Below are 17,906 nucleotides of genomic sequence, written 5' to 3'. Positions count from 1 at the left end.
TTTTTATATCCGTTGATTTTATCTTAACCACAAAGACCGACGGATGAGATTTAAAATTGGATCTACACATATATAAGGAAAAAATGTTGCGGAACAAAGTCCCAGACCAATAACACGGTTCATCTTTTCCATCGTGCTTATTTACAGAAAACCCCCTATAGTTTCTGAAATCAAACTGCACTACAGATTTTAGTAAGTCAGAAAAACCTTTCGAATTTACATAAAGCCCCCTGAATTTTCGTTCGAGGCAGAGGCAGCGGGGTCACGTGCTGGATCGAGAGGAGAAGCACGCGCTGCGGCTCTCCTCGTGAGTTTGGGTGCGGGAGCTCAGGGACGATGAGCACAGGGTGCGGCGGCGTACACGTGGCGCGGGCTTGCGCAGGCCCGCAATAGGCTTGGCGGTCTCGGGTGCAGAGGATGGACATGGCCATCGGCAGGGTAGTGGCGGCCTAAGAAGGAGGGCGCAAGGAGAGCAGCAGAAGGCAGACGCATGTTGGGACAAATACGAGGCTACACACACGAACACGGTGGAGACGAACGAGGGAGAGAGATGAACACGAACACAGAAGCACAAGTGTTTTGCGAGGCACAACTGCTTACCTCTTTTCTTGCTTTTCTTTCTTCTTATTCTCTCTCTCGGTTACAGAAGGGAAAACGTGGCCGGTAAGGATCCTACCAAAGCGCCACGATCCGGTTAGCTCGTGCCATCCCACGAGCTCCTGAACGTGTCTACCACGCGATGCTAGACTGAAGGAAACGGCCCAATGCAAACTGATGCATCTCAGGCCCATGCAAATGCATGCACGGCTCGCACAAGTTACGGCTCGTGGCTAACAAACTAGCTAACAAAAACAAATACTAATTAGACGTGACAAAAACGTGTACGTGCTGGCCTATACTCAACTAGTGCAAGCTAAAACTTAGAAACAAACATGCACTATTCTCTACATGCTCGCTAATGCAACATGATTATCTGACAATCACTCCCTAATCCTGTTGCTGCTTGATGCTCCTGACCTGGCGCCACGGTGGGTGACACCCCCGTTCACTGATGGCATCTCCATCTCAAGCTGCTGCCGCTGGAGTCTGAGAGCTTCTCGGCTCTGTTTTCTTGATGACACATGAGCAGCACCAACAACTGTCTTGAGTAGCACCATGTACAGTCGGTTAGGTGATCTTTTAATCTTCATCTGCACCTTCCCAGACCGGCCTCTAATCCACAGGAATGTACCATCTAGCACTACACGATTGCCATCCTCTGCCAACTTACCAAGACTAATTATGTTACTAGGTAAACTTGGTACAAAATATACCTCCGTCAGATGCAGCTGCTCACCACTCTTGCATTCAACCATGAATGAACCTTTCCCTTTAATCAGAGCAGTAGACCCATCTCCGAGCTTCACATGGCCACGGATGCTTTCATCCATCTCCTTGAATTTGCACCGTGAACCAGTCATGTGGTTACTAGCACCACTATCAAGCCACCATGCATCAGCTGATCCATCCATAGTCAACAAAGGCTTAATGTTCTCCTCATTCAGCGAGAGGAAGTCATTGCCTTTCTTCAGAAGTTCACTAGCTTCATCCATGATCTGCATCATTTCAGTATGAGACTTCTTACCATTGAGCTTCACTCCCAGCTTCTCCATGCCGAGTGTAGTCATGGCCGGTGTCGCGCTCGCTGGTGCCAGTACCGGTAATGTCACCTCAGTTGTCATGGGCACCCTGTCCGCTTGTGGCGTTGCTGCCGCGGTTCCTGCACTCCCTATAGCCGGCTCTGCCTTGACTTGAACGGGCGCTGCAGCAGTATGCATCACCAGACCCCGGAGCCGCGCGTTCTCATCACAGATCACGCGCTGCATCTCCAGGAACTTGGCCTTCTCCTCACTAGCATGCACCAACTCCTCAGCCTGTGTCCAGTACACGTCAGACATGGCATGCAGTTTCGCATTGGCCGCGGCGAGCTCCCCGCGTAGCCGCTCAGCCTCAGCCGTGGCAGCCTCCAACTCGGCCTCCACAGCTAAGGGGCGAAGCACCTCCTTCACCTTGATACCTTCTGGCTCGACGGCGTCCGCGACCTGCTCCTCCATCCCCGGTGCAAGCTCACATGCCGCCGCCATCAGCAGCCCCGGCTCGTAGTCGACGTCGGCAGCTGCAAGGAGCGCCTTCTCTTTCTTCAATGCCTCACACTCGGAGTTGAAGTGTCCTTTCTCCCCGCACTCGAAGCAGGTAATCTTTGATTTGTCGAACTTGCCGCGAGGATTTTTCTTGTCGTCATCTCAGCCGCGGCCACTGCCACGCCCGTCGCCGTCCTTGCCGCCGTTGCCGGAGCCCTCTCCTTTCTTCTATTCTTCCCGGACCAGTGCTTCCAGCTGCGCGCGTGAGACCAGCATCAACTTCTTGCCGTCGTCGCCACGGTCTTGGCGCTTCCCAGACTCGTTCTCCTCGAACGCCTGCAGCCGCCCAATGGCCTCGGCGACCGACATCTTCTTGACGTCGCCCCATTGCTCGATCGTCCCGATTATCGGCAGGAAGCGATCCGGAACCGCCGCGAACAGCCGCTTGACAACAGCGTGCTCCTGCAAGTTCTCGCCAAGCGCTCGAATTTCTCCGACGAGCGCGGTGAGCCGGCGCCCGAATGCACCGACGTCTTCACCTCCTTCCATGGTCAGGCGCTCAAAACGCCTTGTGAGGTGACTGATGCGTGCCTGCACAACGCGCTCATCACCGATACGCATGGTGTGGATGGCCTCCCAAGCCTCCTTCGCCGACTCGTATTCCACGATCGACATCATCATGTCGTCTGGAACAGACTGCGAGATAGCAGCCATGGCTCCCTGATCCTTGGCCTCGTCGACGTCTTCTCCGGTGATCGCCGACCACACGCCCATTGGCTTGAGGATGATCTTCATCTTCGCCGCCCATAACTGATAATTGCTTTCAATCAGCTGTGGGTACTGAATCGGCACTCCGACGCTCCTCGTCGGCGCGGCCATGACGATCGTCCCATCGCCGGAGCCGCTAGCTCTGAGCCTCTTGCTCGGCGGCGTGTACTTTCTGCCGTCACCAGCATCGCTGATTCACCTCGCGACCTAGCTCTGTATACCAATTGTTGGGACAAATACAAGGCTACACACGAACACGGTGGAGACGAACGAGGGAGAGAGATGAACACGAACACAGAAGCACAAGTGTTTTGCGAGGCACAACTGCTTACCTCTTTTGTTGCTTTTCTTTCTTCTTATTCTCTCTCTCGGTTACAGAAGGGAAAACGTGGCCGGTAAGGATCCTACCAAAGCGCCATGATCCGGTTAGCTCGTGCCATCCCACGAGCTCCTGAACATGTCTACCACGTGATGCTAGACTGAAGGAAATGGCCCGATGCAAACTGATGCATCTCAGGCCCATGAAAATGCATGCACGGCTTGCACAAGTTACGGCTCGTGGTCGACGGAGAGCGCAACGGGGACGCCGGCGCGGGAAAGGACGGCACGGGAGTCGCCGGCGTTGCCCACGACGAGCTGGGTCGGGCTGACGACGGCCACGACGGCGGTGGATCCCACGTGGTCGCACCGCGAGGGCATCTTCTGCTCGCAGCGGCAGGCAGGCTCCTCGCTGCTGTGGGTGGTCCCCCAGTTCGCGGCCCGCTCGTCTAGCCGTGCGAAGCTCCTCTCCATCACCTCTTTCCATACAGGCTCCTCGCCGGACCCTTCCTTCTCGTGCTCCTCCGCCACCGCCTCATGCATCAGCTCCTAGCACGTCGTCGCCACGTGTGAGCAGCCGTGGCCATCGAAGACGCCGAAGAAGTGGGACTTGCCGGAGCCGGGCAAGAAACCGGGCCTGATGGAGACGGCGTCCTCCATCTCGCGACGGCGGCTGCGTACGGGCGCAGAGGCAGCCATGGGCTGTAGTGACCGGGCACACGAGGTGATGGCATCACAGCAGCGGCTGTTGGAGGAGGCAGCAAGAGGCCCGGCGGAGACCGCGCGGAGGGTAGCCCGAAGTAGGCAACCGCGTCGGCAGGCAGCAACAGTTGCGCTATGGCCATCCGGCAAGCAGAGGATGGGCATGGCAACGGGGCGGAACCACTCGTGGCCGTGGGGGGCAACCCTGGCCTCACTCGGCCAGGAATTCATGGTTGGGGCGGTGTTGTACATGTGGGGGTTGTCAGTTAATCAACTGTAGAAGAACACTTTCAGTTTCGACAGTCATAGGTGTAGTTTCTTCAGTTTCTGTCAGTTTCGACAGTAGTTTGATTTCTTCAGAAATAAGCCGAGCTGCGACTCGGACGTAGTTTGTTAGCTGAAACCGCGGCCCTGACCTGATCGTGGGATGGCACGAGGGAGATGGTCATGGCCGCATCACGGGCGACGCGTGGGGAGCGCTGGGATGGCAGCGTTCACGACCCGGACGTGGCCTAGTTTTTCGTTTTCTGTTAAGCTTTGTAACAGCGAGAATAAGAAGAAGAATAGAGAGCAGAAAAGCTGCAAGTTGAACGCGGCACAAAACATCTTCGTCTTCCTCTGTCTCCCTCTCGTGAGCTCGAGCGTTAGGTCTAACAAGTGGCATCAGAGCCATGTTGCTAGGATCCTGGGATGGCAGGTGATGATGGCAAGAAGAAGGCGGGGAACACCGACGACGACGGCAGCAAAGGCTCGCCAAAGTCCGCAGCCGGCCAAGGGTCCGAGCTAGCGGTGGCGAGGCAGTTCGCTCCGGTCGTGTCGGGTCATGCCAACGTGTCACCATTGACCCGCATGAACTACGCCGAGTCGAGCCTCCTCATGGAGGTCGGGATGCAGGCAAGAGGGATGTGGCGCGCGATCCTGGGCGCGGAGGATCTTGACGACGAGTACGGGTACCGCAACGACAAGGGCGCGAAGGAGTTCATCCTCCGATCGGTGCCCCCTGAGATGCTGCCCATGCTGCGCAAGCACCAGACCTCCCAGGAGCTGTGGGAGGCGATCCGCGCCATGCGCGCGGGCTCCGCGCGCGTCCGAGACGCGAAGGCCCAAACCTTGCGGGGGGGGGGGGGGGGGTCGATCAGCTGCGACACAAACCCGGTGAGTCCATTGATGATCTGGCCATGCGCCTGACAGGGCTGTGCGCGCGCCTCGGCGAGCTTGGAGACGCGATCAGCGACAAGCGCATGATCCAGAAGTGGTTGCGAATCGTGCCCAAGCGGTACTCGCAGCTCGCGGTCTCCATCGACAACCTGGTCGACCTGGACACGACGTTGATCGAGGAAATCATCAGTTGCTTCAAGGCGGCCGAGGAGCGGTACGAGCTGGACGCCGAGGAGGAGGGCGGCAGCAAGCTCCTACTCACTCGGGAGGAGTGGGACGCGCGGATCGGGAGCGGTGAACAAGGCGGGTCCTCCAGCGGGGGGACCAACGGCGGCAAGAAGGGGCGCGGAAAGGGCCACGGCGACCGCGGCAAGGGTGCCGCCCGCCCGGGCGGCAGAAAAGCTGGACCCAAGCGCTCCAACAACTGCCGCTACTGTGGTATTAGCGGCCACTGGGTCCGCGAGTGCCGCAAGAAGATGAAGGACGAGGGCGGCGGCAGAGGACGAGGATCCCGCACTCCTCATGGCGCAGGTGACGCCGCTGCCTGCAGAGCCTGAACTGGACATGCGCGGCGATCAGCTCGTGCATCTCCACGAGGAGGGCGCTGAGGTCAGCCTCGGGGCCACCGGCGACGCCAAGGAACCTCTCTGGCATCTGGACACCGGCGCATCAAACCACATGACGGGCAACTCCACCGTCTTCTCGGAGCTAGATCGCCACGTCACCGGCACGGTTCGTTTTGGTGATGGCTTGGTGGTCGAGATCGAGGGGCACGAGACGGTGGTCTTCATCGCTCACGGAGGGCGTCACCGCGTCCTTTCAAAGGTATACTACATACCTCGCCTGTGTACCTCGATCATCTCTGTCGGACAGCTGGACGAGGCAGGGTGCACCGCTCTTGTGCGGAGCGGCATGATGGTGGTGTGGGATCGTCAGGAGAACCTGATCGCCAAGGTGTACAGAACCAGGAACCGCCTCTACACCGTCGAGCTGGAGATCACGCAGCTTGTGTGCTTGACAGCCATGGCCGGTGAGGACGCGTGGCACTGGCATGCGCGCTATGGCCACCTGAACTTCGACGCGCTCCGGAAGTTGGCCCAGGATGGCATGGTGCGCGGCATGCCCCTGGTCGAGCACACAGATCAGGTCTGCGACAGCTGCCTTGTCGGCAAGCAGCGTCGCGCCCCTTTCCCCACGGAGGCGAACTACAGAGCCGGCGATCGCCTGGATTTGGTCCATGGTGATCTGTGCGGGCCGATCTCGCCGCCGATGCACGGAGGGAAAAGGTACTTTCTGCTGCTCGTGGATGACAAGTCATGCTACATGTGGATCATGCTCCTGAGCAGGAAGGATGAGGCGCCCGTGGAGATCAAGCGCTGGCAGGCAGGCGTCGAGGTGGAGACCTCCGTCAAGCTGTGCGCGCTCCAAACTGACAGGGGAGGGGAGTTCACCTCGACAGAGTTCGGGGAGTACTGCGCTGACCGTGGCGTGTGCCGGCAGCTCACTGCCCCGTACTCGCCGCAGCAAAACGGCGTCGTAGAGCGCCGGAACCAGACCATCATCGGGACGGCGCGGTGTCTCCTGAAGGCGAAAGGAGTGCCGAACAAGTTCTGGGGGGAGGCGGTGAACACCGCCGTCCACCTGCTGAACTGCGCGCCCACGAAGGCGGTGCGCGGCATGACGCCCTATGAAGCCTGGCACGGCGACAAGCCGGCAGTGAACTACTTCTGCACATTTGGGTGCGTCGCACACGCCAAGGTGACACGGCCAGGCCTCAAGAAGCTGGACGATCGCAGTCTTCGCACCGTCTTCATTGGGTATGAGCACGGACAGTCCAAGGCGTGGCGCGTCTACGACCCCGTGGGCAAGCGAGTGCACGTTACTCGCGATGCCCTCTTCGAGTAGTCGGCGTGCTGGGACTGGGCATCGGCAACTCCGGGGGAGGGCTCTTTCGTCATCGAGTTCGCGCCCACGGTGCCCCTGACACCTCGGACGGGGCAAACAAGTGTGACATCTTCGGCCGCAGCGAGTCCATGCACACCAGCGCAGACACACACCCCGCTCGACGGCTCACCACCACCGTCCGCCGCGTGGGAGAACGTGCCCGGTGGCGGCGACACCTCTGTGTCGGGCATCTACAAGGGAAAGGGTGCGGGGGACGGCTACGTCTCGCCTCCCCCTGGAGCAACTCCAGATGCCGATCTGGGCACTCGTGAAGCGCCACGCCGCTACCGCACTATGGACACCATGCTCGAGGAGGCTGAGCCAGTGACTCTGGATCTGGCTGAGCTGTTCCTCGTGGCCGGAGAGGAGCCCAACACATTCGAGGAGGCGGAGCCGCACGCAGCCTGGCGGGCAGCCATGATGGACGAGATGTAGTCCATCGACGACAACCAAACTTGGACGCTCACCATGCTCCCCCGGGGCAAGCAGGCGATCGGGGTGAAGTGGGTGTTCAAGCTCAAGAAGAACTCCTCCGGCGAGATCGTCAAGCACAAGGCGAGACTTGTCGCCAAGGGATATGCGCAGCGTCCGGGCATGGACTATGACGAAGTTTTCGCTCCGGTGGTGCGGCTCGAGTCCGTGCGATTGCTGATCGCGATCGCCGCGAAGGCGGGATGGGAAGTTCATCATCTTGACGTCAAATCCACCTTTCTCAATGGAGAACTGCAAGAGGAGGTGTATGTCACGCAGCCACCAGGGTTTGAGCGCACCGGCGAAGAAGAGAAGGTTCTTCGCCTCTCCAAGGCTCTGTACGGGCTCTGCCAGGCGCCGCGAGCGTGGAACATCAAGCTAGACGAAACGCTGGTGTCACTTGGTTTCCAGAGAAGCCCGTCGGAGCATGCTGTGTACATGCGCTGCAACGATGGTGAGCGGCTGCTGCTGGGCGTCTACGTCGACGACCTCATTGTCACCAGATCGAGCCTGGAGGCCATTGCTCAGTTCAAGCAGCAGATGAAGTCTGTGTTCTCCATGAGTGACCTTGGACTGTTGAGCTACTACCTCGGCATCGAGGAGCACCAAGGGGATGATGCGATCACCCTCAAGCAGGCAAGCTACGCAGCCAAGATCGTGGACAAGGGCGGGCTGGCAGACTGCAACCCAGTACACATCCCGATGGAGCCGCGTCTGAAACTAAGCAAGGAGAGCACGAACCCGCGAGTGGACAGAAAACTCTATCGCAGCATTGTGGGAAGTCTTCGGTACCTGGTGCACTCGCGACCGGACATCTCCTATGCGGTCGGTTTCGTCAGCAGATTCATGGAGGCACCCACCATAGAACACTCGGCGGCGGTGAAACAATTGCTGAGGTATGTTGCAGGCACCCTGAAGTTTGGGTGCAGATACAGGAAAGGAGAAGCGGAGCCGCGACTGGTTGGGTACAGTGACGCAGACTTCACCGGAGACGTTGATGACAGGAAGAGCACATCCAAAATGGTGTTTGTTTTTGGGGGGAGCGCGATCAGCTGGCAGTCCCAGAAGCAAAAGGTGGTCGCTCTCTCGTCCTGTGAAGCCGAGTACATGGCGGCGACAGTAGCTGCGTGCACGGGCGTGTGGCTCCGGCGAATGCTTGGCGACCTGCTAGGTGATCCTGGAGATGCAACTCCACTCCTCATCGACAACAAGTCAGCAATCCAACTCTGCAAGAACCCAGTCTTCCACGACAGAACTAAGCACACTGAGACGCGTTTTCATATCATCCGCGAGTGCGTGCAAGACGGGCGGATTGCTGTCGAGCACGTTCACACCGACGAGCAACTGGATGACATACTGACCAACGCATTGCCTCGGGTGAAGTTCCAGGAGCTGCGGGAGAAGCTGGGCATGATCAACATTAGCAACTGATTAAGGGGGAGATTTTTAGTTAATCAGCTGCAGAAGAACACTTTCAGTTTCGACAGTCATAGGTGTAGTTTCTGTCAGTTTCGACAGTAGTTTGATTTCTTCAGAAATAAGCCGAGCTGCGACTCGGACGTAGTTTGTTAGCTGAAACCGCGGCCCTGACCTGATCGTGGGATGGCACGAGGGAGATGGTCATGGCCGCATCATGGGCGACGCGCGGGGAGCGCTGGGATGGCAGCGCTCACGACGCGGACGTGGCCTAGTTTTTCGTTTTCTGTTAAGCTTTGTAACAGCGAGAATAAGAAGAAGAATAGAGAGCAGAAAAGCTGCAAGTTGAACGCGGCACAAAACATCTTCGTCTTCCTCTGTCTCCCTCTCGTGAGCTCGAGCGTTAGGTCTAACAGGGGTGGGGGCGAGCGGAATCAGGCAGCGACGACGCGCGAGACCAGGAGCAGGAGCGAGCAGGAGCTCAAGGGGGGCCGGCGGCTATGGCGCCCTCCATAGCAAGAAGGGGAGGCGAAGGGGGCGTGGGGTGGGGGCGAGTGGAATCAGGCAGCGGCGATGCACGAGTCCAGGAGCAGGAGCTCAAGGGGGGCCGACAGTTATGACGCCCTCAATGGAAAGTAGGGGAGGAGAAGGGGCCATGCGAGGAGTTGCAGAAGGAGAGGAGGAAGCGGTGACGGCAGCGAGGGGATCCAGTGGGTGTGTAGCCAGCGCCCATGGCCGGGGTGGTGGTGCAGGGATCCGAGGGGAGCTTGGGAGATCCGGCGGCGTGTCCCAGCAGGAGGTCGGGGATGGGGATAACTGGCATCGCGGAAGAAAAATTGGGGAGGTTGCGAGCCAGTCCATACGCTAGCAACGCTGCCGCTGGTTTCTTCTAGACCAGCCGATGTGTGTGGCTAGCTTTTTTAGACACTTTTTTAGACTAGTAAGCGTGCACGTGCAACGCACGTCTCTACTAAACACATGAGTATTAATTTTGAATTTGTATTCCATTTTTACTTTGGAAAATAGAAGATATGCAGTCCAAGAAGAAATCACAATCATACAGTTTATGGCAGTCAATAATCAGTTCGGTTTGTTGTCCCACGATTTGCCTATTTGGGGATGGCATGTGAAGTTCGAGCATACCATTTACAAATCACAATCATACAGTATGTGTCACACATCCAGGACAATTATATTTAACCTAGTGCATAAAAAAATGGAATTAAATATGTCATGAATATTTCAGAATGTCTTTATGAACTTGATATGACTTATGATAAACATAAGCATTGTCCAAGTGAACATGTAAGACATACAAACTTGGAACAAAGAGAGAGAAATAACGGTCGTTGGAAGATCTGAATCCGTCCCCTCTTGGGTTTGGGATGCTTGTTATCTTCAGAAGTTTAGGCTCAGCAATGACCGAGAGGTTGACCATGGAATAACAGAGGGCACTGCTAGCGAGCTGGAAGAGTCCACGGGTAGTTCGGACAATTTTTCCCTATTCCCAGTTTCACACAACAACTTCTCTTGGAGTACAACTATGGTTCAGACATACACTATCTGGTAATACATAGTTGCATAACATCTTCAAGCCAAAAAACAATCCTTAGTAAAACATTACATTTGATTTGATAATGAAATGAAGAGAAGGATTTTAACAGCAACTATTTTCATGGTGTAGAAAAAAAACAGGGCTTAAATGAATTAAATCACACACCTATTATGAGTAGCATACTCCTAACTTCCTAAGGAAAAAATAACCCAACATGCAACAGTCATCGAGGACCTGCAGGAAGAAAAATAGCAGGTATATATGTTTCCAACCTGAAGAATCTATACCCAACTATATAATACAGATGCAAACTTTCTTGATGCCCAAACAGACACGCTATCCATTCTAAACTTAAGGCAACTCATATGGCTTGGTGCAAGGATTTAATATGAAGCACTAAATATGTCAAAACAACCTTTTTTAGTACTTATTGGAACACAACATATAGAACGGACATCGAATCTTTTAGCAAAAATCTACATATCTTCATGTTGTAGAGATCAAGCTAGCCGAGTCTTCAGCTCTATCCTCCAAGGCTGCAACCTCCTATGGGTACCAATAAAGTAGAGTACTTCTACAACCTTTTGCTGGACAGAATTAATTTGGGAATGAAGAAATTCATGTTTCAGAATGTCAGCTCTTCCAATAGCCCGGTTCAAGAGTTAATAACAACTGAGGTGATATACATTCAATACAAGAATCCTTTAAACCTCGAGGATGTAAAACAACTTCACTGCAACTATTATTTGTCGTACATGGTTTCTATTCTAATTATTGTACCAGATGTGACTGTAGCTAAAACAGAACAGAAAACACTAATGAACTTTTGCAACTATTATTTGTTGGACATACTTTCCATTCTACTCCCTCCGTTTCTAAATATAAGACTTATTAGAAATTTCAATAGGGACAACATATGAAGCAGAATGAGTGAATCTACACTATAGAATATGTCTATATACATCTGTATGTAGTCCCTATTGAAATCTCTAAAGTCTTATATTTAGAAACGGAGGGAGTAATTACTGTACCATTCCTATAGAAAAACAGAATAGGGAAAACTAATTAACTTTTTGTCCCATCACAACTATCACTAACTAATGAAAACCTCATCGATACATAGCCCTTTCCCAGGGCCTACATATTTGATCAGTTGGTGCATCTGTAACATGTTACATATATTTATTCTAGCACTACTACTACTGCAGATTGGCAACACAAAAATTATTCTATGTTTATCCCTTCCTTCATGTGTTTTTCTTGTTTCCCCCAATCCAACTTCTTGATCTACCAACCATCATCTCAATCATGACTGAACACAAGAAAACATCCACCAAACGCTCACAAATATGTACACGCTCGGATGCAAATGCAACAACTGTGCGTGCTAATGCAATAATCCAGAGAATAGGTTGCAGGTTCTCTGATTATGCAAAAGCTCATGGAAAACACAAATTGGCAGGTTCTCAGATTATGCATAGCTCATATATAAAGCAAATCCGCAGGTTCTCATACCATGGTAACTCAAGAAACTCAGACGCTATACAAAGTTCCTTGTACATCTCCGGTAATAGAATGTTTCTTCTATAAAGCACTTTATCAGTCTATCTCTTGACAACAAAATATGGAACAGACTAAATAAACATTGCAATAGAATATGTGTAGGGAAAATGATAATAATCAGACATGTTCTCTACAGAATAGTAAACGTGCACGTGCAACGCACGTATAAACACTTGGAAGATATATTTCCTCATTCATCATAGTTAAGAGGCACTTATTCAAATAAAAAATTTATAAGAATATTTTGCATGGCATGAAACGACAAATGTTACGGTCTCATTTGGGAAACGGTTGCGCCTCTTGTGATGTATAGGAAAAATTAATATGGCATGAAACGATGAATGTTCATGTCTCTGACACACAAAAATACATGAAGCTGGACAACTCGCTAACTAACATGGAACTTCCTAAGATACGGTTAGATACTATGCACTGGAAAAAATAAGTTTGAAATACAAAGGCCTAAGATTTCAGAGTATTGCGTCATCTCATATGAAACTAATAATTTGGGAACAATTCCTACATGCCTAGCAACAAGAGCAAAGATATGTGTACGAGCATAATGAGTAGAATTCAATTCTGAATATAAAGAAAAAGCCACAAAGATGACTTTGTTTTTCATTGCCATGTGAGCATCGAGGCTTGAAACTTTCATCATTTACGTCCAATGACATACAATATACTCATACAGCTCCTTGCATTAGTGTTTTCATAATTAACAAAATGAATAAAAAGGCTAGAAATAGAGCCTTATGTGTGATGAATGCAGCATACTACTAAACAATGGATCCAGAATGCACCGGAGCTAGTCTGGAAGGCAGAAAACAAAAGGCCTCTTTAAAGACCTTGAGGGAAAAAATACCAGGGAAAGTAAAGGTTAAATATGAGACCAAAATCATTTCCTTGTGGCCAATCCTGTATTATTATGCTGCTGCTACTACTATTATTAGTAAAACAGATGGTCTAAAATTTTCTGCGGGCTCTAGCTCGAGACCTGTGCATGGCCGGAAGAGATGACCTCATGGAGGGTGACGCCATGGAGGTTGCACCTGTACATCAGAATAGTAGACCAACTCATATTTTAGAATGAAGATGGTCCATTTGTATCTCCTATTTGGAGTTCATCTTACCAATTGGAAAAGAGGAATTATGGGTGACATCGACATTATCTTTGTTTGAGGCATGTTTTCCTTTTAGTCGCGCAATTCGTTGCTTATTTAAGCACTCTGCCCTCTGTTCTTTGGATAGGCCGGCATACCAACTAGTGCCACTTCTTAATTTTCAGCCACCATTTACTTCTTCGAGACGATGACTCGCGGAGCTTGTAGATGTACACCCTACAATAAAATAGGAGATGAATTTATAAACAAGTAGTAATAGGTGCAACAATACAATCTTATATGAAGTGGATGAATATACCATCTGTATGTGTGTTGGTTATGTTGCTAAAAGCAGTACATTGCATAGACCCTACTGAAGAAACATGTATGTGTGCCACCGGATCATGGGTAACACTATCCCCAGCTAAAGGAATCTTCTGTTGGAGGTTTACATGACGCCGGTGCAGGGATGTTGGAGGTTTACACTATCCCCATCTGTATGTGATTTAAAATGTCAGGGTTATATATCAACATACGTCCAGATTGCCCATCTTCAGTAGCAGACGACAAGAGGTGTACCACATCAGTGATGACGATGCCAATTTATTTGACGAAGTTCTCCCATCTCTTCTCGTACTCGACAGCGGTATGAAACAAACAGAGCAGCAACAAAAAAGGGTCAGGCAAATTAAAACGTGATTTCATTAAGAATAAGTTGGAAAGCATTCATGATTCATCCATGTCGATCCCATGGACCTTGGCGATCCTGCCGACGCCCATCTCCATGGCGAGCTTGGCGAGGAAGAGGTCGTCGGCGAGGAGGCACTCGCTGAACCCTCTGAAGCCCAGCAGCCAGCGGAGGAGCGGCGATCGCTCCATTCCGCGAAGCGTCGCACGATGTCGCCCGTGACGCGGCCGCCCTCCACGGCCGCGGCGACGTCTGCCGGCAGGCTGGAGAGCTTCCTCCCCGCCTGCGCCAGCACGAACAGCGCCTCCCCACTGGCCGCCGCCGTCCCCTGTTTCGCGGCGGCCGCGGCCGCCACTATTGTTGCCACCGCCGCCGTCATCACCGTTGTTGCCGGGGACGGTGAGGGGGAGGAGGGTGGGGAGGCGGGGGCGGGGAATGGCAATGCGGGGGCAGAGTGGGAGGGAGCGGAGGAGGGAGAGGCGGGAGGGGGGATTCTGGCTATGAAGGCGGGGGTGGAGGTGGAGGTGGAGCTGGCCGAGGAGGGGTGAGGAGGATTGGTGGCGGTGGGTGGAGGGGGAGGAGGGCAGCATTGGGGAGGGGGAGGCCATGGCTGGCGGCGAGGGGAGGGGGAGGGGGAGGGCGGCGGCAGGGACGGCGTGAGGAGGATAGAGCAACCGACGGGAGAGCGTGGGGCTCTCGTGTTTTTTTCCTCGAGCCTGGGGGACGGATGACGGGGGTCGATCGTGGGATTAGTGGGCTGAGCTAACCGTGGTGTTTGATGCCAAACATTCAGATGATTTGGATCGTTAGATCTTTCGATTGAATGGATGAGATGAATTGGTTCTCCGCCCTCTCGTGCTTTTATAGGAGTAGTAGACTAGCGTGTGTTCACATAAGGTGGCATTTTGGCACATGGGAGCGTGCGCTCCTGATTTTTAAAATATGTTTTAAAAATATTTTGAAATATCAAAAAGTTTCAAACAAAAACTTGACACATACATCTCGATATTGTAAGTGCTCACAAAGTTGTTTGGCGAAAAACTGACATTTTATGTGTCGCGTGTGAAGAAGACAAAATCTGATGTTAAAAAATGTTTTTCACAGATATCCTTTTTTCTTTTTTACACAAGCCAAAAAAAATGTTGGTTTTCTCCGAAACTTGACGTGCACACATATAATGTCGAGATCTATGCGGCAAATTTTTGTTTGATTTTTTTCACACTTTGAAATATTTTTTCACGGTGCAGGAGCACGCGCTCCCAGGAGCACAAACAGATTACCGGCTGTTCACAGTTCTTTTTTTTTGAATAGTTTGGACTTTTCTTACGAGATTAATACTTTGAATGCTTCACCCACTAATTAAAATATCTGAGTCCATCACACGGACCTGTTAGTATGCAAGTCTTTGTTCTCCTAACTACACACACATTGCATGTTGTCTGAACTACACACACATTGCATGTTCTCCGAACTATGCAGTATGCACACATTTCCTTTTATTAAGGTTGAATTTCATTCTATTTATGTTCATCACGAACTCATACTGACTAGCTACGGAGGAAAACCAACAATTTCATTCAGGTAAAATTACCTTGAAAATGTTGCATGCATAAAAAATTGTTGTCTGATGGCAGTACAATAATTAATCTATCGATGTGTTATGTTTTTTTCACTAGACATCGACGATCTGATCTACAACGCCATAACATTTTTTTGGTTCTGTCGTGGAGTTGACACGGCAGATGTCCTAGAGCAAGGACTTAGTCGTAGGGCCATCGCACTAGGAATCTTAAAGGGGTTAATCGGGATAAGGGGCACACGAGAGAGTTTTTATACTAGTTCGGCTCCTTACGATCAAGGTAAAAGCCTACGTCTTGTTGGGATTGGTATTGCTTGAAGCTTCGATCTCCAAGGGGCTCAACTCACCGACTTGGTTATCGATTTGGTTGTTTCTTGCCCTAAACCGCCACCGGGTCGTCCCCTTATATACACGGGTTGACGCCTGGTGGCCTATAGAGTCCCGGCCGGCTCATAATCGTGTCCGGCTCGGTGACTTCCTTTACATGCCTTTCTCTACAAGTATTTCCTTACATACGGCGGTTTACAATATCAGGCCTTAAGTTGGCCCCAGGCCTTTGGGCCTTCTATACGTTTAGTAAACTATCATCTTGAATGTTTATTGGGCTTCTTATGTAACCCACCATTAGGGCTGACCCGGCCCCTCCTGGGCGGATCATACTGGTAGTAATATCCCCAACATTAGGCCCTAGGTTGACTTTGAACTTTGTTCTTTGTCAATCTTCAATACTTAGATGGAATCCATCCTCTGTCTGAAAACTTCTGTAACTCGTCATGATGTCATCTTTTGAAAACACAAAAAACTTTCATGACATCATCTTCCAACGGATCTTTTATTTTTTTAATGCCTTCCGAGTATCGAGGCGTCCGTTTAGTTGGATAATCATTATTCGGGTCTCATTGATTTTCGCGTCCGCCTATTCGCGTACTCCCTTATAAATAGGCATGACCTAGGTCTTTTTCATTCTCCCCCTTCGGTCATCTTCCTCCTCTCACTGTTTTCGCTATCGCTCGAGCTCTGCCGCCGCCGCAGATCTCCTCGTCTTCTCCACCTCAGGCCGCTGCATCGACCTGATTTGACCAGAGAAACGCGACGAACCTCCGCAGTAGCCCTGCATCTGTAAGTCCCTTTCCTTCTCTGCCTTAGATATGCATTATGGCTTCTCGAGTTCGTCGGTGTTCGTCACCGCCCGTTATAGACTCTTGATAGATTTCACCTCCGATGCCCTTTCCTGATCGTCAAATAGTGTAGAACTGCTGCGGTAGCTGTTTTGCATTCATTTTTGATAGCAGTAGATCCCTTTTTCCTATATAGATGCTTTGTTAGCTGATAAACTCATCTGTACTAGACTTTTAGGTCTAGAATATTTTCTTTTTAGGACAGCCATTTGATCCAAAATAATAATGATAGCTTGGTGAAACTTGTTTATGCCAACACTTAGCTGAATTTGCTTTCTGAGAAAGTCTGTAGTCATGGCGGCTTACCACTCCGGCTTTATTTTCCTTATATGTCATTAGCCCTTAGTTTAAGCTGCTGTTACTTGTTTTACAACTTCAACCTTTAACTGTTAATTTTGCTGTAAATTGAACCGGCATGTTGTTTTTCCTTTTTCATTCCCTTGCACGTCATGCCGTCAAAGACACCCACCATCTGCAATTGGGTCCCCTCAACCATAACTAAGTAGCGTTTAAAAGAGTTCTTCCTCATTGGGTTTCTGCCCTCAGAAAACATCATGTCTTATCGTGCTCCTGACCCGGAAGAAGAACGGCCCAATCCAAAAGACAGCGATGTGATCGTCTTTACTGACCACATGAACCGGGGCTTCTCACCGCCCGGTTCAAAGTTTTTCAGAGAAGTTCTTCACTTTTTCAAACTCCATCCTCAGGATATTGGGCCCAATTCCATATCCAATATTTTAATTTCCAAGTGCTTTGTGAGGTATATCTTCAGCAAGAGACGACTGTGGAACTATTTAGGGAGTACTTCTATCTGAATCGGCCGAACGAGTGCACCAATGGCCTTAGCTTAGAGCTTGGAGGCAGCTCAATTCAGCGCCGGCAGGGTGCTGTCTTCCCTCTCATTGTTTTACCAAGTCACCCAAAGGACTGGAACCAAACTTGGTTTTACTATGAGGACATCTCACCTGCCAACGAGAAGCCACTGCCGGGTTACCGCCCCGATCGTCTTGACTCCAAGTTCGCCCTGCCAGATAAACTTACCGTTGCTGAACGCAAGAAGCTGCTTCCATCTATCAGAAGAATCAACGATTTGTTGGGGAACGGTTTAACCGGAGTCGATCTAACCCGCTGCTGGATCTCATGGCAGATTATTCAATTAAGCTGTCGTTCAAAATTGATGTATGAATATGGTGGAGACCCGGACGACTCTCTCCGTCATACCCTGGTTCAACTAACTGAGGAGGACATTGTCGCAATGTCAAACCTTCTGGTGAATGCGAAGTATGAAGATTGCAGTGTTGTTGGGTTAAATCCCTTCTGTAAACTTAACCCGGTACCAGAAGTAA

The 17,906-nt window shown here is 51.3% G+C and overlaps 2 pseudogenes; both read right to left on the bottom strand.

Moving 5' to 3' along the window:
• Window positions 1–980: 980 nt before the first annotated feature.
• On the bottom strand, window positions 981–2,999 carry LOC147959053 (uncharacterized; annotated as a pseudogene).
• A 438-nt stretch (window positions 3,000–3,437) lies between these two features.
• LOC125518655 (putative protein phosphatase 2C 9 pseudogene) lies at window positions 3,438–3,749 on the bottom strand (annotated as a pseudogene).
• Window positions 3,750–17,906: the final 14,157 nt, after the last annotated feature.

Source organism: Triticum urartu, chromosome 7A (assembly GCF_056163025.1).
Source record: "Triticum urartu cultivar PI428250 chromosome 7A, HENAU_Tu73, whole genome shotgun sequence".
NCBI classification, from domain to species: domain Eukaryota; kingdom Viridiplantae; phylum Streptophyta; class Magnoliopsida; order Poales; family Poaceae; genus Triticum; species Triticum urartu.
Note: the sequence above shows the minus strand (reverse complement) of the source record. Positions and strands in the feature narration are given on the sequence as shown.